Source organism: Equus przewalskii, chromosome 8 (genome assembly GCF_037783145.1).
Source record: "Equus przewalskii isolate Varuska chromosome 8, EquPr2, whole genome shotgun sequence".
Classification (NCBI taxonomy): domain Eukaryota; kingdom Metazoa; phylum Chordata; class Mammalia; order Perissodactyla; family Equidae; genus Equus; species Equus przewalskii.
This window is the reverse complement of record NC_091838.1, coordinates 14150331-14175120: the sequence shown is the minus strand read 5'-3', so window position 1 is coordinate 14175120 and position 24790 is coordinate 14150331. Positions and strand designations below refer to the sequence as shown.

General features: G+C 41.7%; 1 long non-coding RNA gene across 2 annotated transcripts in view; it reads left to right on the top strand.

The window, feature by feature from the left end:
• Nucleotides 1-24240, top strand: part of LOC103548062 (uncharacterized) — a 126158-nt gene extending 101918 nt beyond the window's left edge. The window contains exons 5-7 of one of the 2 annotated variants that reach the window (XR_011543360.1): nucleotides 9776-9861; nucleotides 18248-18319; nucleotides 24116-24240. This is a non-coding gene — a long non-coding RNA (uncharacterized lncRNA). Of the gene's footprint in view, nucleotides 1-9775; nucleotides 9862-16992; nucleotides 17227-18247; nucleotides 18320-24115 lie in introns of those variants that run through there. The other variant, XR_011543359.1, reaches the window with a different exon arrangement.
• Nucleotides 24241-24790: the final 550 nt, after the last annotated feature.

The following is a 24790-nucleotide window of genomic DNA, read 5'->3' as shown; positions in this document are numbered from 1 at the left end:
AGAGGGGGTTTTCTCTCAGAGACACGGGGAGTTAGGACTGGTCCTGGATTATCAGCAAGGCCGAGGAAAGAGCAGTGTTCCCCTATGCTCTGGGCTAGTCAATATTGGGATACTTAATGCCCAGAGGGAAATATGAGCCACTCAGGGCTACACAGAGAAGTCGTGACAAAGGACAGAAAAAGATGGCCACCTCATCTTGGGTCTTTGAGCAGGCTGACACTAGCTGGTCTCCTTTTTCCTTCTCCCCACTCAACCTCCCTAGATGTGGGGAAGAAGGAATCCCATCCCACCTCCACTTCAGGCGCCTCCAGCCTGTGCTGGTTTGGGGATGAGAAAAGCTTGGAATGAATATGAGGTTCAAGCTTAAAAAAAAAAAACTGGAGTACATTTTAAGAACTAAAATAAAACTTTTAATAAATTGAAGTCACTTAAAAAGAGGGACTCAGACTAGTATCGCTAAGGAAAACTGAAAGCCAGATCGAATGGAGAGTTTGACAGAGTACAGTTAAGAGCAGGTATTGAAAAGCTTAAGCCATTTGATGTTTAAACTCCCAGCCAGCTGAGACCGCTTACTAAACCAGCTTCCTCAACTTACCAAACAAGAGATTTGGGTTGGGGAGGAAGAAGAGAAAAACAGATGACTCTTTCTTTAACTGCTCACGGTAGGATCACTGTCCCCTGCCATTCCCTGCCACACCATCTCTTTCCTGCCCCTTTCTGCACACCCCAGAAAGGACTTGGCTGGCTTTGTGGACCAGTTGCTTTCAGACAAGAGGCAATCTCCAGTCAAGCATCCTTCAATCTGGCAGGAAGAGGGGCCAGGTGGTTGCGTCAAGTTAGGAAGAGATAGTTGATGCTCCACGTACTCTGTGCTCCTCATGTGGCCTCCTTCTCTATTCTGAGTCCTCCTCTTGTATTAATGTGTTGGGGGAGGGAGGACGAAGGGGGTGCTTACCCCAATTCTCCTAAAATGATACCTTGAAAATCTTGAAACCTGGAATGGGAGGGACTAAATCTCTTGGGTCCTCATCAGTGGGCTGTGGTAGTTAATTCCAGGAAACTAAGAAGCACTTCCTCCTCACCTCACACTGGCCCCTTTGAAATATGTAACTCATGTGCGTGCAGCTCCCCCGCACCACCTCTCCTTTGCCCAACCAGCCACTTGACTTGACCCGCTGGTTTGGACGTAACTTTTACTCTTACTGCCGCAGCCACTAATGATAATGGTAGTTTATGAACTACGACTGGAGTGTACTCTGCACCAGGGGCTTGACCTGCTTTGTGTCGTCTGTCTCACTACCACACCCAACTTTATTAGTCCATTTGACAGACGAGGAATCTCTGGCTGTGACCGCCTCTCTCCCACCCAAGGTCAGAATTCTAATATTTCCTTTCTGACCTTGTGCCCCTCTGAGGTAAGCTAGGCACCCTCATAACCGCACCTCACCCAGAAGCCCAGAGCCACCCCTGTCTTTAGAGTACCTGCCACCCTTGCCAGAGAAGGCCAAACAGAATGTGATTCCAGGACCAGTTACAAAGATTCTCCTATTTTAGTGGGTTTTTGCTCCCTGCCTCTATTAACCTAGGACCCCTCTGATAGGGCCCCTCCTTTGCAGCTTTCACTATGCACTGCCTCCCTTCTCCCCAGTGGCCCACCTTCCAGGTTGGTCCCCACTTCAGGTGACACTCACAGACGCCTTGGAACTGCTGGTTTGGACCACATGAACTAGCCATGCCTGCAAGTCAAAAAGTCAAATATTGGCACATTTGCATGCACGTAGCACTTCACGCCTACCAAACCCAAGGAGAGTGTATGGGGATTGTGTGCAGTCAACCACCATACATTTTATCCCAACTGTGTTAGAAGATTTAAAAGATAATACACCTAACAAAAATCTTTTTATCACTTCAAGTTTCCTTTTATAAGACAAGTAAGTACCTGTGGTCCATCCTTGTTTGGCACAACTGGGGCTTTTTGCTAACATCAAGCACAGCAGTGTCTGTTTAGCAGAGTTAACTATAAATTGTCATATTTCGTATTGAATTTGATTGCCTGTCCAGTGTAAATGTCGATTATAGAAATAACATTAAACTTTCTTAGTAAATGCTAAGCCTGGAGAAACTAAGTCAGGAAAATATTCATGGACTTGTTCATTTGAAAAAACTTAATAACCGTTGTTCAAAAACAGCTACTTTTAGTTACTTCAGGTGTTCTCAATTCTGAGAAATTAATGTTCTAAGTGAAAGAGAATAGAGTCTGGCCTTTCAGGGAAAAAGGTTCTCCGGAGGAGGGTAGTTCTCTTTAAATGCTGCTTAGCTTCAGGTTCAAGTGAGCTCCTAGGCTGCTCGCTCCTCTCCGGTTCTGACTTGAAGCCTTGAGCAAGGCCCCTTTCCTAGTTGTTCAAGTCACACATCCTAAAATCCTGCAGCTGTTCCCCCAAGATTGCCAGCAAGATAACAGCTATAAAACTTAAACTGTAAGAGGCGAAGCTTTGCACATTTTCTCAGTTCCAACCCAGCAAAAACCTTTGCGTCCTTCCCCGCTTCCTAAGGCCTGCTGCTCTGTTGGATTTTATGACTGTTCACAGGGAAAGGAGAAGATTCTGCAGACCAGTTGGGCTTACCATGTGTCTCAGTTTCTTTGGGACCCACGACTTGCCCAGGACGGACTTGGTTGAGAAATGCTGTGTTGGTTTCAAAGGACAGCAAAGGCAGGAAGGGCCGTCTTTGAAGTGAGTGGGCACAGACCACCCTTTTGCTTTCGCCAGTGAACAAAAGCACAGCCTTTCTAGTTCTAATGGTTTGGACTAATACGGTGTGAAAAACTAAATATAGAATACTTTTGTTAAAATCAGATTAGACTAATTCTATATGAAGAGCTTTAATGAAAAATGTTTAATGGTTGAAATACTATAACGCTGGAGTTAAAATGCAGGTGCAAGAATGAAATTCTACCCTCCCCAGAGAGCAAACTAGTACATACTGTGAAATATCAATTAAAGTTTATAGTTGCCTGCGTTGGCTAAATGTCTTTTTCATGGGAAATTTTCATTCTCTTATGAAATAATCATTTTGGGTTAAAATATGTGCTGAATTATGGGGGCATTCCAAGTTATTAAGAAATGGATTTATTTTACAAGCAAGCTGTAAGCATTCTTTGCTGTTTTTATGAGGTCATCGACATGACTTTTAAATGGGGCTCTAGGCCAACTCTGATTCTCACGTCAGTTCATTAATTCACACAGCTGTCTCTGAACACTACAAGAATAATATATACTGCAGACAGAGGGCCAGAGAGCGGGTGGGGTGAGATTTCAAGGCTGTATATCAGTCGGGGGATCCTGCTGACATCATAAACTATGAGAAGACAGCTTAAGCTGTTTGGGGAACAGCAGTAGCCCCCCTGATGGAAATATGGCTGGTTTAATTGATTCTTTTTAGTTTCAGAATATACAGAGTGGGGACACCCAGTTGTTTTGATTCCGAGCAAAGTCCGAACATGAAAGGCAGACCCTGCAGGAATGCATTAGCAGGGAAACCCCAGCAGAGACCTAAGGTGTGGGGAGGGGTTTGATCGTGTTAACGATATATGAGCAGCCGCGCTGACATATGAAGGGCAGCGGCCCGGTTGACTGCACAATGATTTTGTTTTATAGGCGATTGTGAACTCATCGTCTCTATGAACAGTTTTTCCAAACGAGATGTGACAAGGGTGCTATGACTGTAGCGTGAGGGAGGGGTTGGGAGAAGCAAATCTTCTGAAGAAGCTTCCTCACCCTCTCTCAGCTCCCTGATTTGTAGCCAACACTGAATAAGGAGAAGTGAACTGTCCTGTGGTGGGACTTCTGACAGCCTTTCTCACTTGGTCAGAAAGAGGCATTGCTAATATCTGCATTAAAAACTCACCCTGGTAGGTGCCTACATTTGCAAGGGTTTTATACCAAGCTGAATTTGGAGATCACTTATGCAAAACTCATGTTTATGAGAATGTCCTGGTTTCCAGTGCCTCCTTCGGCATTAATATGATATTTTTTAAAAGCATATCTGCAGCTTTATATCCTTTAAATTCCAAATTTGTTTTGGTTGCCATGGGAAGGTGAGCTAAGCCTCTCTGAGGGTAATTTCAGTTTTACGAATGAATCCAGCCAAGTTTTTATGTCTTTGGATGCGGGAACGTTTTAGGAAATGTGACATTTTAAGTGGGCTCTTCAGTGACTCTCCGTTAAAACGCTGACACCTGTGTGCATGTGGATATTGGCGATTTAGTTGTCCTCGTCTCATCTGTGTGCACAAATGTCTTTTTGTACATGTGAATTGAAGCTTTGCATGAGAAAAAGATGTGTCCTTAAGAGTAGAAGACCGCTAATGCGCACGAAAGAGTGAAAAAATTCAAATTTACTGAAGAGATCAGGGTTGAAGCTCCTCTAGGCTTCCCCTGTGTGCTTTTCATGCCCTTTCTATACTTAATTATGCTGTGGACAAATGCTGTGGATTTTTCTCTTAGAGTCTCGAAAATATGTAAAAGCCCAGCATGTTGAGCAGGATTGTCTCAATCCATTCAGGCTGCTATAACAATATACTATAGATTGGCTGATTTATAAACAGCAGACATTTATTTCTCACAGTTCTGGAAGCTGGGAAGTCCAAGATCATGACCCCTGTGGATTCCCCATCTGGTGACAGCCTACTTCCCTATACAAGGCCTTCTTGCTGTAACCTCACAGGGTGGAAGGCGCCAGAGGGAGCTCTCTGGGGTCTCTTTTACAAGGGCACTAATCCTACGCAGGAGGGCTCCATACTCATGACCTAATCACCTCCCAAAGGCCCCACCTCCTAATACCATGGGGGTTAGAATTTCAACATATGAATTTGGGGGTAGCACATTCAATCTATAGCATTTCACCCCTGGCTCCCCAAAATTCATGTCTTCTTCACATCAACAACTCCAAAGTCTAAATCCAAAGTCTCATCTAAATATTGTCTAAGTCAGATCTGCCTGAGACTCAGGTACAATCCATGCTGAGGCAGTTTCTTCTCTAACTGTGAACCTGTAAAATCAAACAAGCTGTGTGCTTCCAAAATGCAATGGTGGGACAGGCATAACGCAGATATTCCCATCTCAAGGGAGAGGAATAGGAAAGAAGAAAGGAGTGGCAGGTCCCAAGCAAGTCAGAAACTTAAGGCTCGAGAATAATCTTCATTGACTCAAGGCTCTGCACTCCATGCCCACCAGAGTTTCCACCATCCAGACACTCTGGGGCAGGAGTTGAACCCCCTTGAATTTGCTGGTTGCTGGGCACAGCCCACATTGCAGCTCTCCTGGACTAGAATTGCAAGCTGGTGGCTCTGCCAGTCTGCAGTTGTGGGGGCAGCCACACTCCCATGGGTCTGCTAGACTCTGCCTCAGTGGGGGCTCTCTGTGATGGCCCCACTCCTGAGATGACCCTCTGCGTGAACAGAGGAGTTCAAGGCAGCTCCATCCTTGGAAATCTAGGTGGAGGCAGCCACAGCCTCACAGCTTCGCAGGGCGTACTACACAGTACACTGGGTCCTGCCACAGCCATATCTAGGACGACCAAAGAGCACAGGGATGGAGCGTGGGAGCAGAGTCCATGGTGTGGGGCTGCAAGGCACACTGGGCAACAGTGGCCCCTTCCTTGAAATTGTTCTGCCTCACAGGCCCTTGCACTGTGGGCCTGTGATGGGAGGAGCAGCCCTGATGCTCTCTGAAATGGCTACGAGATCATTCTTCCAGTTGTCTTGAATAATAGGTCCTGCCTTTTGTTTAGATGGCTGACTAATCCCCCCACTGCCTTGGTAAACAGCACCAGAGTTCTGTTTACAATGCCAGCCCAGACTTACCTCCTTAGCAAATTTGACCACATCTTTCTTATTGTCTCCTGAACAGACTTTCTCATTTTTTACAAAATGGACAGGCTGAGAATTTTCCAAATTTTTAAGTTCTGCTTCCCTTTCTATTACTGGACCAGGTTCATTTTGCCCATCACACAAAAAGCCAATCACTGAGATGATGAGTTTGCAGCAGAGAAAAGATTTATTCACAAGGCAGCCAAGTGAGGAGATGAGAGAACAAATCTCAAATCTGCCTCCCCGAAAATGGGGACTAGGGATATTTATGAGGTAGAGAGGCTGAGTGGTCTGAGATGTGGGGATAGACGATTGGAAACAAGGAAGAGTGAGGTCATTGATGGTCTGCATGAGCATGGTCAAGCCTCATGGCTCTACATAGGACACATGTTCACCAAATGATGGTGTCAGCATGATCTGAGAGTGGAGTTTTTAGTTCCTTGACGTCAAGAGTTCATCTCTCAGACACCTGCGCAGACCCAGTTGGTGGGTTGGTGGTCTTGACCAGCCTAACCAGATAGGAGTCAACTCTTAGTTCTTGAAAAACAACTCAAGCATCCATTACCGTAATGACCCGAGAGTCAGGGATGTTATCTGAGAGGAACCTAGTGGGAATTGGGTAGTATACTTCCTAAGCAGCACAGCTAACAATGGGCAGGCAAACAACTAAAAGCTACAATTAATAACTGCCTTAAAAATTGTAGTTACTAGATACCTAATGGTATCTTTCCACTGGTTTCATTTTGATTAAAAATTCTATCTTTAGGTCATTTCTCTCTTCTCACATTTTACTGTAAGCAGTCAAGGGAAGCCAAGTTGCGCCTTCGAGACTTTGCTTAGCAATTGAGGAGTCAAATATCCAATTTTATCATTCATAAGTTCTACCTGCCACAAAACAATAGGATGCAAACATAATCTAGCTAAATTCTTTGCCACTTTCTAACAAAAGTGCCCTTTCCTCCATCGTCCAATAAACGTGTGCCTCATTTCCACCTGAGACTTCAGAACGGCCTTCACCATCCTTCTGCCTACCAAACTACTGTTTAGGATTACGTAGGTTTTCTCTAAGGAAATTGAGGCTTTCTCTGTATCTTTCCTTTTTTCTTCCTGAGCTCTCACTAGAATTGCCCTTAATGGTCCATTCATGGCAATGTAGGCTTTTTCTAGCAGGCACCTCAAAACTCTCACAGCCTTTACCCATTGCCCAGGTCCAAAGCTGCTTCCACACTTTTAGGTATTTGTTACAGCAGCACCCTACCTCTCAGTAGCAGTTTTCTATCTTAGTCCATTCAGGCTTCTATGACAAAATACCATAGACCGATTGGCTTTGAACAACAAACATTTGTTTCTCACAATTCTGGAGGCTAAGAAGTCCAAGATCAAGGCATTGGCAGATTCAGTGTCTAGTGAGAGTGGGTTCCTTCTTCACAGAGGGCTTTCTTCTTCCTGTGTCTTAACATGGAGGAAGGGGTCAAGGGATCTCTCTGGAGTCTCTTTTATAAAGACACTAATCCCACTCATGAGGGCTCAGTCCTCATCACTGAATCACTTCCCAAAGGCCCCTCCTCCTAATGCCATCACAATGGGGATTAGGATTTCAACTTGTGAATTTGAGGGGGCCACAAACATCCCATCTATGGTAGGAGCACAGCACACAGGCAGCAATGCCCAAACATTCCTTGAGAGGCTTTCCAGCTGGCAGCCACAGCTCTGCACCCACCACCCCTGGTCCTGTCTCAGCCTCCACAGTCTCTCCCACAGCCCTGTGCGTGATGACAAGACACTGGATCAATTGGGGGCACTTCTTCAACAAGGAAAGGTTGAGGATTATCATGGAGTGCATTTGACACCTTTAGAAGGCCAGTTCACCCTTTGATTCTCTTGTGTGGAGAAATCCAAGTTCAGTTAAACATGTTGTGGTTTGTTTTTAAAAGATTTTTTGTGTTACATCTGTGTACATAAAGGAAGTGTGTGTATAGCCTATTAATGGGTTTTCATTCGTTAAAAGAGAATGATTTTCAATTTTGCATGCCAGGTGATAGATGAATGAAATAAATGACAGCTCTCATGGGTGAAAGGACCACTATTAGGCAAAAGTGGACAATTTTAATTAAAAAGGAGTAAACTTATAAATTAGGTAAGGGAGCAGGAACTACGAGAGAAAATTTAGTGCAAGTAAGAACTTTACAGAGAATTGGTTGAAATCAGAAACTGCTCTTATAGTTTTCTGAGGGATGATACTTCTGGAGTTAATAGTTGGCAGGTGTTAGGGACTGACGTTTGTGTGCCCACAAGATTCATAGGCTGAAGCCCTAAGCCCCAGTGTGATGGTATTTGGAGGTGCGGCCTTTGAAAGGTAATTAGGTTTAGATGAGGTCACGAGAGTGAAGCCTCCCAATGGGATTAATGTCCTTACAGGAAGAGGAAGAGACCCCACAGCTCTGTCACTCTCTCTGCCATGTGAGGACACAGCAAGAAGGCAGCCATCTGTAAGGCAGGAAGAGGACCCTCACCAGGAACGGAACCAGCCAGCACCATGACCTTGGACTTCCCAGCCTCTATAACTGTGAGAAATAAATGTCTGTCATTTAAACCAGCCAGTGTATGATATTTTGTTATAGCAACCGACGCTGACAAAGACAGCAAGTTTATTATGAATTTTATTCATTTGTTCTAGTGAATGAGTCCTTTTCTCTACAGTTATTGAATTTTCTTTTTTGTTATAAAATTTGGGGGTTTTGTTTAAAGATTACAGGTATCTGGACTTATCCATTGTTTCATTGTAGCTGAATCATCTCAGTTATATATTTCAGGTCATTGTTTGTACCACATAGTTCATACCTTGCCAGCAACTGGTAGCAGCAGACCTGACATGCGCAGGTGACAATGAAGACGTCAAAAGAATTCCTATAAAATGGGGATGTTTTAGGGCTTGTGGATCTTGAATATGTTCACCTCATAAATAAATCTAGTATTTTCCTTGGTGAATAAAATTGAAGTTATTAAAAAATATGTTCACTTCTTGTAAGAATGTGTGATACTGATTCAATAATAATTGAAGCCCTGTTTTTGCCCCTTGAGTATTCATTCTTGTTCTCCAGTAGAACACTGATCTTGGAGAGAGACTTAGTTATTGAATAAATTCATATTGTGCATAGTTTCTTCTTCATCTATTTCAAATATAGCAAAGCGTTCCAAATCTGATTTCAAATATATTTCATGTAAGCAACAGTCTAAAGCTCTTTTGAGATTAATATTTCCTAATGTCCAGCCATTCCTTCTGTATTATATCACATTTTTTTAGTGACATATCCCTCTGATTCTTTCCTAGAAAGAAAGCAGGCCATTTCAGATAATCTCATTACTTTTCTGAAGGGATCTTTTATTACTGGTTTTATTTATCCTCAGGAGCACCTGGAAACTATTCTTCAAGCATTGAAGGCGGGCTCTGCTGACCTGCTGTCTGGAATTGTGGTTCTGTGGTGAACTGGGTGGCTAGGCCGATAATCCACCCGTCAAGATGAGCTGGACTGCAGCCTTCCCTCCCCCACACAGATCCCCATTCCCTTAGTTATTTGGAGTCTTCATGGCTTCCCCTCACTGTTTCCTGAGCCCTGAGGAGCAGTGTTAAATAGTGGTTAAATATATGGCCTCTGGTTTCAGACAGGCCTCAGTTTAAATCTTGGTTCTGCTATTTAAACATTATATGGCATTGGGAATGACTATCTCTTCATCTCTAGAATGGGCATCCTAATGGCATGCCGTCTTATGAAATGGTTGTGGGGGTTAAAATGAGACCATGTGTGTGAAGTACCTGGGAGTACCTGCACACAGTAGGGACTCAGTTAATTCAGTTCTCTTCTGTTCTCCACACCTGGACCCATTTCTTCTGTTTGCTTTTCCCCAGCTTCGACTGGAAGCTGACCTAAGGTGGCTGTCCCATTGGAACAAATGTAACAAAGATTCACATATAGACATCAATAACTGATAAAGGTGAGTTTCAAGGAAGTTTGCAACTTTCCTAAGATGATAGAGTAAATGGCAAAGTCAAGGATCAAACTCGGGGTTGTCTGACATCAAAGTCCACAACCTTGACCGCTACACCAGGCAGCCCCACAGGAGCTGCTGCCAAGCCTACACACAACGGGGAATTCTCCTCAAAAGCAGTTTGAAATACAGATGGCAAAAAGAGCAGAGTAGACACTGAACAGCCAAAAATAAGCAAATGTTCTTGATCAAAGGATTTGCTGTATTTGCTCCCAGCAACAGTGGGCAAGCTCACCCATTTCTCGGCACACTAGCTGATGCTGAATACTACTGGCCTTTTTAGTTTTGACTTTCTGACAAATGAAAACCATCACTTTGCTGCCATTTGAATATCTTCTTCAGTAGTATATTAGATTTGATTTTGGCTGATTTCTAATGTCCGTTCATTTAAAGACATTTTCTAAAGGAAAGGCTCATTTTCTAAAGGAAATAAGACAATAGCTTACTGGTAAAATGTTATTAAGGTGCCTTGACAATGGAATTTTGATGTACTATAGTTATTCAGAAGATAGTAAACAGCTGTTTTCTGACTAATGAATTTAAAATGACAGTAAATATGTTTAATGTGCTTATTGCACGGTCTTTTGAGAAAGATAAAAATAGAGATGCTGAAAATCCCTAGAGCCTGACAGTAGATTCCAACAGACTTACCTCAAGTCTTAAGTCTCTGGTCGGTGTTTGGTGCAGTGTTTGTGTCAGTCATTTTTCTCTTTTAGGTAATTGTGTTGTCTTCTAGTTATGCCATTTTCCTAACGCATTGCACTCAGCATCAGGACGTGAGCATTTAGACAAAAGTAGTAGATTTTTGGAATTTGTTTTTCAACAATTGGTACTACAGAGCTTAAGGATGACAAATGATATCCAAGGTTTGAGATCTCATAAAAACATGTACATAGGTTGTTTACACTTGTGCAAGTATGTACATATCCATACAGCTCTCTATCAGTAGAATGTTGTGTTGAGACAAATGTAACCTTTACAAAAATATGTCACATATTAGAGCACAAAGTAAATCTCAACAAATATCAAGGAATTTCTGTACATGGAGAGAGACTGTATTCTCAGAGTAGAGTGCAATTAACTTAGGGATAGTTAGTCAAAGATAGCCTCCAAATACTTTCGGACTGTTAAAATCACTTCTAAGCAGTTCATGAGTCAATGAAAAAAACCATAATTTAAATTTTACTTCTGAATATAGAAGAAATTCCAAATAAAATATTTACATATCAAACCCACCAAGTGCTGGAAAAATATATGAGAACCAGTTATTGTTTACCATAGGTATGCAAGGAGTTAACGTTAGAAAGTCTATTAAAGTAAATTAGCACATTTACAATTAGCTGGAATATTGCATTATAAATTAAGAGAAAAAACGATGGCCTATTAAGTTAAAACTTCGGGGAAAATTGGCTATGATATGGAAATAAAATAAAATTAGGTCCCAAATTCACACTGCCTACAAAAATGAATGCCAGGTGATTTAAGCGGTTCAACTTGGAAAGTAAACTTTAGGACTTCTGAAAGAAAATATAATTAAATTTATTTATGTCACATCAGGATAAGGAAAGATTTCTTGAACACAACATAAAATGAATAAAATGTAAAAGAATAGATTAATGAAATTTACTACATTCTTATTTTTAAAAACTGATGAGATGAAAATATCCCCTGTAAACAAACAAACAGACAAGTTACAGACTGGGAGAAGATACACAATGTAATTAGCAAGAAGGAATTCGTATAAGGAATGTATTTTAAAAGTCTCACAACCCAGTTGGAAAATAGGCAAAGGATCTGTATTTAAGGACCAATAAGCATATCAAAATATGCTTATCCTCACTAGTAAGAAGAAACACGTAAATTAAAATAGCAATGTGATAAAATTTCACACCCACAGGTTTGGCAGATATTCTGATAATAGTAAGTGTTGGTGCAGAGGGAACTCCTCTCCTGCTAGTGGGAATATAAGTGGTGCAATCACTTTGGAGGGAGTATCCACTAAAGTCAGAGAGGCACACGCCTGGGACCAGGGACTGCTATTTTTGTAACAAACCTTGTAATACTGTCTGATTCTCAAATACATGAGAAATACAGCTTCTAAATAAAAATTTAAATATTCATTAAAACTAGACAGAATAATAAGGAACTATGCCTGGAAATGTAGGCTAAAGCCAAACTTTAAAAGCTTCTAAATATCAAACTAAATCTATTTGTAATTGATTCAGTGGTAATGATAAGCCACTGAGTAGTTTTGCATAATGACGTCATACAACCAAAGCTCCTCTTTAAGACTGTCTTACCAAGGTGTGGAAGATGGTTTGGAGGGCTCAATGACCAGAAAAGGAGCATTGCATTAATCTGGGAATAGATTATGAGAAGCTGAGGTAGGGGATGGTACTAGGTAATGAGAAGAGAAGCCAGATACAGAGTCTGGAAGTAACCCACCTGATGAATCAACCTCCCAGGCTGCTGCCGTGCGCTGCTGTTAATCTCATACCAGTCCCATTCCTCTGCCCCACTAAGGATGCTCTTCCTTGCACTTGTCCTACTGTCCCCTCAGCCCCTAGAGCCTTCAGGACCTTTTGGACAAGGTAGCCTTTAAGTCCATCACCTAACTCACAACCTTATCCTCCTGGCCGTGCCTGAGGTCGACCTCCATACCCAGTGAGTACCATCTCACTCTTTTGCAAGGTAACTTTACTGAATTCCCTCACAGGCACACCAAAGAAGCAAAGTTGCCCCCTCAGTTTTCTCTTTCTCGTTACCACTCTGTGACTTACCTTCAGAATTCCAACACTTCCATAAATTAAGCACCATCACTTTTGAAAGAAAGAGTTAATATCCTGTGCACTAGCAAATATGCTTTAGATATAAAATGGGTTTGGAAATGTTCCTTCTTCAATTTTTTGGAAGAGTTTGAGAAGAATTGGCATTAATTCTTTAAATGTTTAGCAGACTTTATTTTTAAAGATAATATCTCCACTTAGCTATGCCATTGAGGGAGTAGCAACAGCTACCTCATAGCTTTAGGGTTAAATGAGAAAATAGATATAAAGTCCTACCGCATGGTCTGAATATAAAAGAAACTGCATTAAAAGTAGTTTTTCTTCCCCTCTATCTCAGTAGGCTTGTGAGAAAAGCTCAATAAATGTTCTTAGAATTTTTAAAGCTTATCTACACACACACAAGTAGTTTATATATTACTGTAACAATAAATCCTTATTTTTCATTAGTATCTGACAGTGAATAGTACCTGATTTAAGCTTCCAACTTTTTATAGAATGAACTATGTAATTAGTCCTTATTATATAAAAAGTGACACTTTAAAAGTATTTGATTAGTAATTTGTTATGACATTTACAAAATTAAATTAGGATAATTTTTTATCTTTTATTGGTACACTGACATATCTCCAAGGTTAACCTTAAAGCCTTTAATAGCATACTTTTTGTGAGAGTATATTATCAGAAAATGTTCAATAAATCCAGGAAACGTGTATTTCAGCTTTAGAAGCTAAACTGTTACCAAAAAATCACGGCAGCTCTTTTTCTGGAAGGCTGCAAATCAAGACGATTCAGATCCCTTCCAAATATACTTTTCTTGAATTACTTATTCTGTTTATTTTTTGCCTAAATCCTATGAGCAAAACTCCAAAACTTCTGATGTGTAAATGACAAGTTTTATTTTATTCGCATTCTACACTGGGCACTCAATTCTGCATCCTTTTCACTTAAAAGTAGGGCACCTAGGTAAAGCCTATAGTAATGAAATTTAACTTTTATTTAGACATACTGACTTCCTAGAAGTCAAAGCTGAGTTTCCAACTTTCCCCTTTTTGTTAGGTTGGAACTTTGCTGTGTTATGCTTTCCCTTTCAATATATTATGCATGGGGAAGGACAAAGCATAATTGGAAATTGGGGACAAAATTTCAAATCCATTTCCAAATGTCCAAATGTTCTGACTTTAACTTAACAGGTTAGAATTAAATATTGAGCTCATCCTTGATATTTGCGAACCACCTCAGCAACATTAGTTTTATTATTGACTGCATAAAATACAGTACAATTAAATGCTTTAAATTTATAATTTCTTTCACAATAGGAGAGATTTCTTTATCTCATTATTGTAAGAAAGTTGCTAATTTTTATAATATTCGGATTGATTTTTTAAATGCCAATGTTTTGAATGTTTTTATTTGGTTATTTTCACAGCTAGAACTTCATTCTGACTATTACATTGCTATTAAATGGGATTATTTGTAGCATAGCACACACAGTAAATGGATTTAAGTTAACTTAGTTCTTGTCAACTCTCATTAAGTTAGTTTTGCTTCATTTATAGTTCTACGTAGTACTGTTACTTTTCTCCCCACTTTTAAAAGGAGATGCTTACCATAGAAATGTTATTAAGATAAAACAAAAGAGAAAAACCAAATGAAAGTCACTTTATATGAAATTTGCCTCTTGCCTTGTAAAATTAGGGTCTGTAAGGTTAGGCTGCTGATGATATGTCAAGCGTTGGCTGTGGAGATGCTTGGCTGTTTTCACAGGTAGGTGTATGCGCACATGGAATATGAGTGTAACTTGACCTAGATGGAATTTCACATTGAAAGAAGTAATTTATTTCATATTTGACCCGTTGGATCTGATAAAGGAAACATATTCTAGAAAAAATTGTAGTACCTCTTATAAAGCATTTCTTAGATGAATGTTCTGTGCTATTTTGGCTCCAAACAGATTATTTGTTCCTTAGGTCCTTGTCAAACAAAATAATTCTCCATCGAAGTTGCATATTTTAAAGTTTAATTGAAGATAAACTTACTTTGAGTCAAAGATTGAAGTTTAGTTTGGAATTTGAATGCAAATTATATAACTGGATGTGGAAAATAATGTGTAACTATCATCAAAATTAACTCAGCTTGTGGAGTTTGACACAAATTCTTCTTTTCCATACTGTTGGCGGGACTTCTTCAACGGGGTCAGTTGTCATTTATTTGAAAAGAGATGTTAGACAGTCCCAGGGAAAACTTCCCCTGCTCTCCCATTCCAGCTGCCGCAACATTTGGTATCTGCCACTGCAGGTCTTCCCCGTTCCTACAAGCAATGACAGTCCAACAGGGCGACCCCCCGCATAGCGCTCTTGCTAGAAAATTGTGTATCCTGTTCTCTCTCACTTACCAGCCTTGACACTCAATTGATCACAAATACCTCCCAAATTCTGTCCTTCTCCACTCAGTTAGCCATTTCCTGGAGCCTCTGAGGATCACGTCTCCACTCCGAGGCTGTTGGTAGGCTGCTCCTAAGCTCTCCCTCCCTCATCCCCTCAGCCACCGTCACACATCTTTTGCATCAAGCACACTAAATTCTCACCTTTCCTGGAATATATCTGGCTTTTTCACAATCCCATGCTGTTCTCTTCCTGGCTGTACTTTTCTTCTGTTTGGCTTAGGAAAAAAACTTACATACCGGTCAATATCCTTCTCAAATGCCACCACCTCTGTGAAGCCTTCACTGACTGCTCTTCTGCACTCCAACAGCCTCTCTTATAGCACATACGATGTTGTAGTGTAATGTTTTTTATTACACTTACCCCCACCTACCCACCCACTAGGCTGAGCTTCCTGAGAGCCTGGATGACTTCTTAACTTGTCTGGGTCACTGACATGCCCGCAATATTCATCACTGTGCCCAGCACTCAATGTGTCTGACATAGGTTAGGTGCTCAAAATATGTTTGGTGAATAAATGGCTGAACAAAACTCTAACATTTGGGAGTAAGACATCAATCCACTGCCTCCAAATATGTTCTCAGGTGCATTTCTCTGGGATCGGAGGTACCAAGTAGCCAGGGGATATGGGGGGTTTGGGGACCCTGATGGAGCAGAGAAGAGGACAGCAGGGGCTGAGGAGGCCGCACTTCACCTGCCTGGGGATGGGCTAGGCCCTGGCGTGGTCCATGGGATCAATTCTAGGAGGATTAAACTAACAGACAAAAGAGAGGAAGAGAGGAGGGAGGGGATGTTGCTGGACACTGGGTCACTTGGATGACTGCTCTGTGGACAAATACATTTTAAAAAAATAATTGAGGTGAAATTCATATAACATAAAAGTAACCATTTTAAAGCGAAAAACTCAGTGGCGTTTAGTACATTCACAATGTTGTGCAACTAGGAGAGATGGAAATGTGCTTTGGAACTAGAGAAATCCGTACTTTTCATCCTTTCCTCTGGCCACTGTTTCACACAATGTCCCTTCAGTAAATGAATATGCTCCATGGCTGTCCTCACGCTGGGTCTTGAAGCAAATGTACAGCCGAGGTGTGAGAAATGTGTCCCAATGCCTGCGAGATGTGAATTGCACCTGGTAAAAGTCTGGTATAATTGTGTGATGCTGAGGGAGGAGCTGGAAATGCAGGTCAGGAGGACCGCAATAGCCTCAGACTGAAACCCACATTTCTGTTCTGAAGTTTGGGATGAGAAATACATTTATTGTGGCTCTTCTATGTTTGACTTCAGATGAGAGAGAACACACACAGAAATTCCCTTATTTGAGGGAACGGCAATGAGCACATGCCACAGGAATAGGTAAGACTGTGCCAGATTAACCTCCATCTGACCTCCTGGGGAAGTGTGTGTGTGTGTTACTGTCTATATCAATGTGATCTCTTCATAAGAGTGTAGATGTTGGTAAATCTTGAGATTTATAAATATGTAGTTATGATTCTACCTTCTTCGCGTTCTCTAATTGTTAAAATACCCAATATAGTGCCATGCAGAGACAAACGTTGGCTAGGGAAAATATAAGCATACAAAATTACAATCTAGAAATGTGTCTAAATATCTGAAATGCAATTGACACAAACAGCAGATCTCTCTACCAAATATTGAGACCACGTGACTATGGATCTGTATTAGTTGATGAATTATAAGAATGCCATGAAGGCTATGAGAGGATGTACCTCAAATATGAAAAATTACAACTGGCAACCTGTGCCAATATCTTTTATTATTTTGCTTTTTTAAGCTTTCTTTTTAGATTACACTTCTTCTAAAAGACATTTATTTTTTTGTTTCTTTAGAATTAGCCATAAGTATGCACTCCAAGACATGGAAATACGTCTCAAACTACCATGACCGTCCTGTCACGAAGGCAAGGCTGTCACCACATTGTTCACAAACGCTTGGCCCAGTGTAATCTCAAGTGACAAAAGGGAATAGGCTGTCACCACCCGCATAGACAACGCTCCGTTGTGATGGAACGAATAGACTTTTAGGAGACATCCTGATACTCAATATATGGTTTCCTTCCAATAGCATTGTCTGTTGCTTGCTCGTTTTAAACACAACTTAATCGATGCTGTGAAACTAAATCCCATTTTCTAGCTCCTGTAAGAATTCAGTGCTTCTGAGTTTGAGCTTTGTTTTCGTAGTGACATCAGTTTGTTTTAACATTCCCATTAGGGATTCTTTTGTGAGGGGAGATGTAAATTAGGTTTTACTTTGTTTATTCTGAGTTTGTCGTGAGCAGAAGTTTGATGAAATAATCTTTGAAAATCCAGAAGACCCTACACACTATGGTAGCATAATCCAGTTTCCCCCTCACTATTGCGTCTGACGTCCTTCTGAAAAAAAAAATGAATATTTTAGGCAGGAGACAAACACGAGGGAAAGAAGAGGTTTGGGGGTGAAACTGGGGACAAATGAGAACTCCAGTGCTTCGGTGAAATGTATCTGCTCGCTCAGTGTACCAGTTCTCAATCTTCCAGCTTCCCCTGCTTTTCCACCCCATTTGACTCCCCCACCTGCAAGGTCAGCTGCTCCAAGGAGCAATTTATAAACTTGCAGCTCATATTGTGGTTGCAGTTCCAGGACTGACATGAAATTAAATCAGTCTTGAGTGCTGTAGGATGCAAAAGCTACCTTCCGAGTTTACTGAGCCCTCCACGACTCCTAATAAATCTTGGAAAGGTAGCATTCCACCAGTAAATGCCCAGCGTCTCTCCTCACAAAAGGACCTTGAAATGGAAACAACGAAGTTTTCTTTGAGGCCATATTTCATACCACAGAGAGGGAGACGTACATGGAAGCCGCATTCTTAAGCACCCTTTTCCAGCTCTGCAACAGGCGCTTTGTGAGACAATGTTAAATGAGCCCTTAACTTGCTCCTCCACGTTCCCAACTGCTGGGGCCGCGTGGTATGAAAACATCCGTGAAAAGTTGACTGTACTCACAAAGTTTCATTATTGTTTTTCAAGAGCAGAAGGTGAGTCTTTAAAAGGTCAATGAGCCTATAAATATGGCTTTGCTACAAATGTGTCACCCCTCAATTTCCAGGGACACCGAAGCTTATTGCTGGAGGCTCATCAGTGTGGCTGAGAAGGAATCTGAAGCAGATGCTGTCAGACGGTAACGCTGAACTTACACCAGACGATAACGCACGTTTTCTAATATTCCAAAATTTAATCTTAAACCGTTAGTCAAATCTGCCTAAAATCTTGGGACACAAAGTCAGTTATTGGGTCCTGTGCAAAGTTTATTGTAGGTATTAACACTTAATTTCCCCCAAACCTCTCTGAGTGAAATATTATTAAGGTCCCCTGTGATGGTTAATTTTATGTGTGAACTTGGCTAGGCTGTGGTACTCAGTTTTTGGCCAAACACCAGTGTAGATGTCGTGGTGAAGGTATGTTTTAGATGAAATTAACATTCAAATCAGTAGACTTGGAGTAAAACAAAATACCTTCTATAAGGTGAAAGAGCTCATCCAACCAGTTGAAGGACTTAAGAAAATAAGACTGAATCCCCTGGAGGAATAGAGAATTCTGCTTCTAGACTGCTCTTGGACTCGAGTCGCAACATCAGCTCTTTGCAGGTCTGCCCTGCAGATTTCCAGTTTGCCAGCCCCCACGATCACATGCACCAATTGCTTAAAATAAATCTCTCTCTCTCTAGTTATATATTTATATATATACATATGCTTTTGTGTGTGTGTGTGTGGAAGATTAGCCCTGAGCTAACATCTGCTGCCAATCCTCCTCTTTTTGCTGAGGAAGACTGGCCCTGAGCTAACATCTGTGCTCATCTTCCTCTACTTTATATGTGGGACGTCTACCACAGCATGGCTTGCCAAGCGGTGCCATCTCTGCAACCGGGATCCAAGCAGGCGAACCCTGGGCCGCCGAAGGAGAACGAGCGAACTTAACTGCTGCACCACCGGGCCGGCCCCTCTCTCTAGTTATATAGATACATGCATAGATATTTCTCTGGAAAATTCTGACTAATCAATCTCCATTTTACAAATGGTAAAACAAAGTCTCAGAGAGATAAAATAATTTGTCATAGGCTACACAGCTAGTTGGCAGCCGGGTGGAATGCAGGCTGCTCTTTCTTGCAGGGCCGAGCTAGAACCCAGGTTCCTCCCAGCCTGTGGCCAAGAACCGTATGAGGGGCACTTGAAGAGTTGGTTGTGTTTAATCCTGTCATCGGTTTATTGGAAAGCTTTTCACTGCAGCCTGCAAGAGGGAAAACGACTTGCTTGGGGTGAATGTGGCCACCAATGCGCTCTTTCCCTTCATCTAAACAGAGACTCAGTCACACTTCATTGATCATGCCTCTCGCTGAAAGGTCGCCTTAATGCTGGCCAGCAAATATTATGTTTCTCAGGCAGCCCTATGCTGTCAACCACATTTCCTGATCTACTCTGATTAGATATATAAACAGCTTCGGTAAAACAGAGCCCGAGCTTTGCTGTTAAAAATATAAGATAAGGCTTCCATAAATATTCATCAACAGCAGAGACACTGTGTCAGTTAGGCCTGAACCCTCAGAGCACACAGCTTCTTTTTACGGTGTTGTAAGAAGGTCAGTGGGCAAATAACCATGATTTATAATCATGTTTTAATAGTGACTGGTGTTCCGGCTGAGGGACACACTGGGGAGAAGAAAGGGTTAAAACAGTCGCGAGGGGTCACGAAGTGGTCTTGCATTAATGACCTAGCACATGAGCAACATTACTAAAAGTTCCTTAGTTATTTTGTATCTGCTAAGTGTGACCCCATCCCAGCTAAGAATAGGGACGAAATGGTCTGACGCCTGCAAGGTGCAGAAACGTGAACGAAGAACAAGGACTTCCCTGAAACTCGAATGTGCTGCCCAATTGGGGAAATGAAGTAATCAAAACCACGCGTTTTATACCTTCAGATGCATCTCGTCCCACAAACATGTGCAAGGCAGGACCAGTTTATGGCGTTTTATTACAGATTCATGTGTGTTTAATTGGTATGCATTTCAAAATACTCTTCTAACATTTGTGCCAACGTTGGGCTCGATGATCTAAAGGATTTTTTCAGCTCTAATTCCTTTGCATGAGAACATGTGCCCTTTCCATATAATTTTTGGTATTTGTTTTCCAAAAAGCTACAAAGGGTTGTCAATATTGGTTTTAAAGAGGAAAAAATAAGATGAGAGTATGAAGAGACTATCAGAAGTTGCTTGGTGGGAAAATATCAGAAGTTAACATACTGGATGAAGTTTTAATGTGCTTGGATATTTATAGATAGCTTCCGAAAGACATTTTGCTCACATAAAGAGCTCACTACTCCCCACTTCAATGATCACTTGAAATTTTCCTAAACTAATCAACGCAATTTCTACTCAACACTAAATAGACCTGCTCACATTTGTTGAGCAGTTATTATGTACCCAGCACTGTTCTAAACACTTTACACAAATCAGCTGAGAAAAATCCTGTCGGCAACCCAAGAGCCTGCTGCTTTTTTCCCTCTTTATCGCAGCCTATGAAATTATGCATACTCAATTTAAACCTTTCTTGAATTAAAGTAATATTCTCCCAGGTTGACGCCTGGTTTGGGTTAACATCAAATATAAAAGCCTTTTATTTTCCCGAGATAATCGTTTTATTTTCTTGGAATTGTTGTGACCAATAGTTCCCATGCTTGGCTGTGCATCAGGATCGCATGAGGAACTTTCCAAAAAAGCGAGTTCCTAGGCCAGAACTCCCAACCACCGAATCTCTACAGGCGGGACTCAGGAATCTGCATTCTAACAAGGAAGTGGTATTTTTATTCCTTTCTCAGAAGAAGTAACCAAGTCACATAAGGTTGAATAACAGCCTGAAGTCACACTGAGAGTAAGGAAGAACTAAATGCAAACAGAGGAAGGTCGTAGGTTTTTTTTAAATTGTACTTGAGTTGGTCTTAATGTTGTTTGTGCTTCTATAACAAGAAACATGTTTTCTTTGTACAAGGTACTCAAATACTAAAAGCCAAAGTGATATTAGGCTGCGCTGAGGGCACATTTGGGGAACTTAGGCCACCTCTCCGAGGTTTCCAGAAAAATGAGTACATGTGGACTGTCTTTCATTCTTTCCTTTAGTTAGGATATCTTTAGTCTTGGTTTACACATGCAAATGGGTTTCCATTATTAGATTGACCCAGAGAACCCCTCAGACTCGTGTGGGTCTATGAACAGCGCTGTAGAAAGATCTGGGATCATCCGTGTTGGGGAGGAACAGACATAACCCGAACCTAGAATCAGAGGCCCAGGGTGCCAGTGCTGTCCTGTCCCTTCCTATCTGCTCAGCCTTGAGCAATCTCAGGACTTCTTTGAGATCACTTCTAGTTATTGCCTTTGTGGGACCCTGAGACACAGTGCTCCATGCATCCTCTAACAAGTAGTGCTACAGCTTCCCTGAACAAAAGCTCAGAACAGAAGTTCAGGGCATGTGTTTCATGAGCCCATTTCCTTTTGTTTGTTTGTTTGGTTTTTTTTGGTGAGGAAGATTAGCCCTGAGCTAACATCTGTTGCCAATCTTCCTCTTTTTTTTCTTTTTCTCCCCAAAGCCCCAGTACAGAGTTGTATATCCTAGCTGTAAGTCCTTCTAGTTCTTCTATGTGGAATGCCACCACAGCATGGCTTGACAAGCAGTGCATAGGTCCACACCCATAGGATCTGAACCAGTGAACCCCCGGCCAAGGAAGTGGAGCATGCAAACTTAACCACTACGCCACAGCCCCACAAGCCCATGTCTGAATAAAGGCACGTTCTTCAAGAGGGACAAAAAAGTGGATCTCTGATAAAATCCAGGCATGGAGAGCCTGCAGTTGAAATTGACTTGCTGGACAGGACACCACGTCTCCAGGCCATAGGTGCTGGGGAAGCATGGGGCGTATTTAGCTTCTCATCTGCAGAACGAGCGCTCTGTTCTGCATTTTATTTTAAAAGTTCCTGCAACATAGTCCCCACATGTTCTAAGGAAAGGAATTTTATATTATAAACATTACATGCAGGGCCTTTACTGTAACAGTAAGTTATTTCCTTAATTTTGTCTTAATTCCCCAGTACACAATGCAGAGATAAACAGATCCCGCCTTTTACCATTTAAAACCCTGAAGTATTTATCTATGAATCTGGGAGCCCCACTATCCAGAGTGTGCAGGGTGATACGGATCAGGTTAGTCTGTCTTAGAGTGCATTCTTTGGTTGCAATTTCCTGTTTATTCAAGGTAAAGAAGGGTCTTGCTACCACAGACTGGAACCAGACATAGCCCCTTTGCACCCACAAGAGCTGAAATTACAAGGACCATCTCTGGTTTTTAAACAAGCTGTGTTGACTCTAACCTCTACACAGTTCAGCCCCGCCCATTTCCTCATCATGTTTATGCTCCATTGCTCTATTTACATATTTCTCCCAAAACCCTGTGATTGCAGCTGCACACATTGTGATTTCTTTCCACTGTAAGGTAACACCTTTTCCTTCTCTATCACATCCCGCAGCTGCTACTTATGGCAGCGCCCAGTCCATTCTCTTCTGTTGTCCACTGTCTGTTGACCTAGCAACATCTGAAATAAATGTGAAGTGGACAATGATTCAATTTATAAAACAAAGAAATAGGACAATTCTCTGCACCCCCAACTTTATGAAATGCAATTTATTCTACCATACCTGTTAAGTTTAGTTAGATTGAAAGAAATGTTAGTCTCCCCAGCTGGAGTGTGAGCAACTCAACTAACGAGGCTGAGCCTGGTGTGGCCTCAACGCCTTCAGCTTTATTAGCACAGTTAGGGCCCTGCGTTGCTGACTGACTGCCCCGCCTTTGTGCCCCAGTTCTTGCTGTAATGTCTTTCGGAAAGCAACTGCAATTGGTGATTAAGCCCTTTGCCTTCAAAGCAAGTACCCAAGAAACACTCATTTTTGGTTTCTGACTAATCTTCCTATTTTCAGATGCAATGCTGACTAATCTTCCTATTTTCAGATGTGATGCTGACTGGACTTACAGAAATGCAAAGTAAGGAGGTAGTTTAAGAATTAGCAAAAGTCCCTTAATGAGAAATTGATCTAGCGTCGAGAGACATCCACGTGGGTAGTTGGAACATATTTCGAGAATATCTTATAATCTTATAACTAGATCTATGAATGAGCCCATGCACAGTGACAGGAGATAAATAGGCCAGATCTTCTGGAAATTCTAGAGAACAGTTAAGTGATGACCCTTTTCTTTTTCTGTTTCTGTTCTGATTCAGTCTTAACTCTTGAAGAGGCTTACAGACTTTTATAGAGTCCTGAATATTGCTCCTCTAATCCAATGTTTGTCAACCTCGGGCAATTGACATTTGGGGAATAATTCTTTGTTGTGGGAGCTGTCCTGTACATTATAGGATGCTTAGCCTCATGCTCATTAGATGTGAGTAGCATTCCCCCTGCCTCAGTTGTGACAACCACACTGTCGGTGTCCCCCATTCTCTGGCCCTATTGGGTACCACTGCTCTAATCCTATACTTCTAAAGTCTCAGAGGGCAGAGTAGGGAGCCAGCTGCGGCTCCACCAAGTGGCTAAGGGTATGTACTTCCCAGGGGCCACATGTAGACCCTACAGAGGGGAGTCAGCCACTAACTATCTTGTAAAGGACCACTCCCTGGAGGACTTCCCACCAGGGAGGAGGAACTTAAGCCAAAAAAGACTGTCTATATGATGTTGAATATAAAAGGTAAAGGGTAAGGAGACAAAATGACCGGCAAAGGAGACATAACTTACACCGTTTGAGGTCCCCAGCAGAAGACTCAAGAACTCACAGTGGCATCCCATGAGAGAGTCCGCTTTGGATGTCTGCCATACCCAAGAGTAGCAATGTTACATTAGAGCTGGACTAATCAGTGAAAACTTCTCCTTTCCCCTTCCTGTAGGAGCCAGAGGCAGCATGCTGAACGTGGAAGGAGAGATTGATGAGGAAAGAGAGGAGGAGCAAAGTATGCCACATTCTCTCCACACTGCAGGCTTCTCAGGCAAGCCAGGCTAGGATAAGGGAAATGTGTTAAATTAGGTGAGTACCTGTCATTTTCAGAGTGAACTTTTTATTACCTAAAAGTGACTGGAAGATTTTCACTAATGGGTGAAAAGAAATGAACCCTCAGAATGTGTTTGTAGGATCAGACTTAAAACTGCTTTCAGCTTGTAATTTACCAAGTACTCAGTACTACAACAGGCATATCCCTAACTTTGAGATCTTCAAACTAAATGAAAACAGCACACATTCTGCATTAAATTGCCATTATTCAATAGGAAAATGAAAAAATTCAATAGAAAAATATTGGCTTCTGTTCACAGAAGGTGTGACACAAAGGTTGTCCCTGCTCGGCCCTGTGTTGGCTTTCTCTCCTGTAAATGGTCAACCTTCCCGGGTATTATGTTCTTGCTTCTTACATTTCTTTTAATGTCTTTATCCTATATCCCATAGTGATGAGACACATGGCTGCGCACTCTCCTCTGTAGATGTGGTCAGGGAAGAGCCACAAAGCTCCTGTTCCTCCCACCATTTTAAAGGACACCTTAATAAGTGGGCCTGTTACCCAGAAGACAAC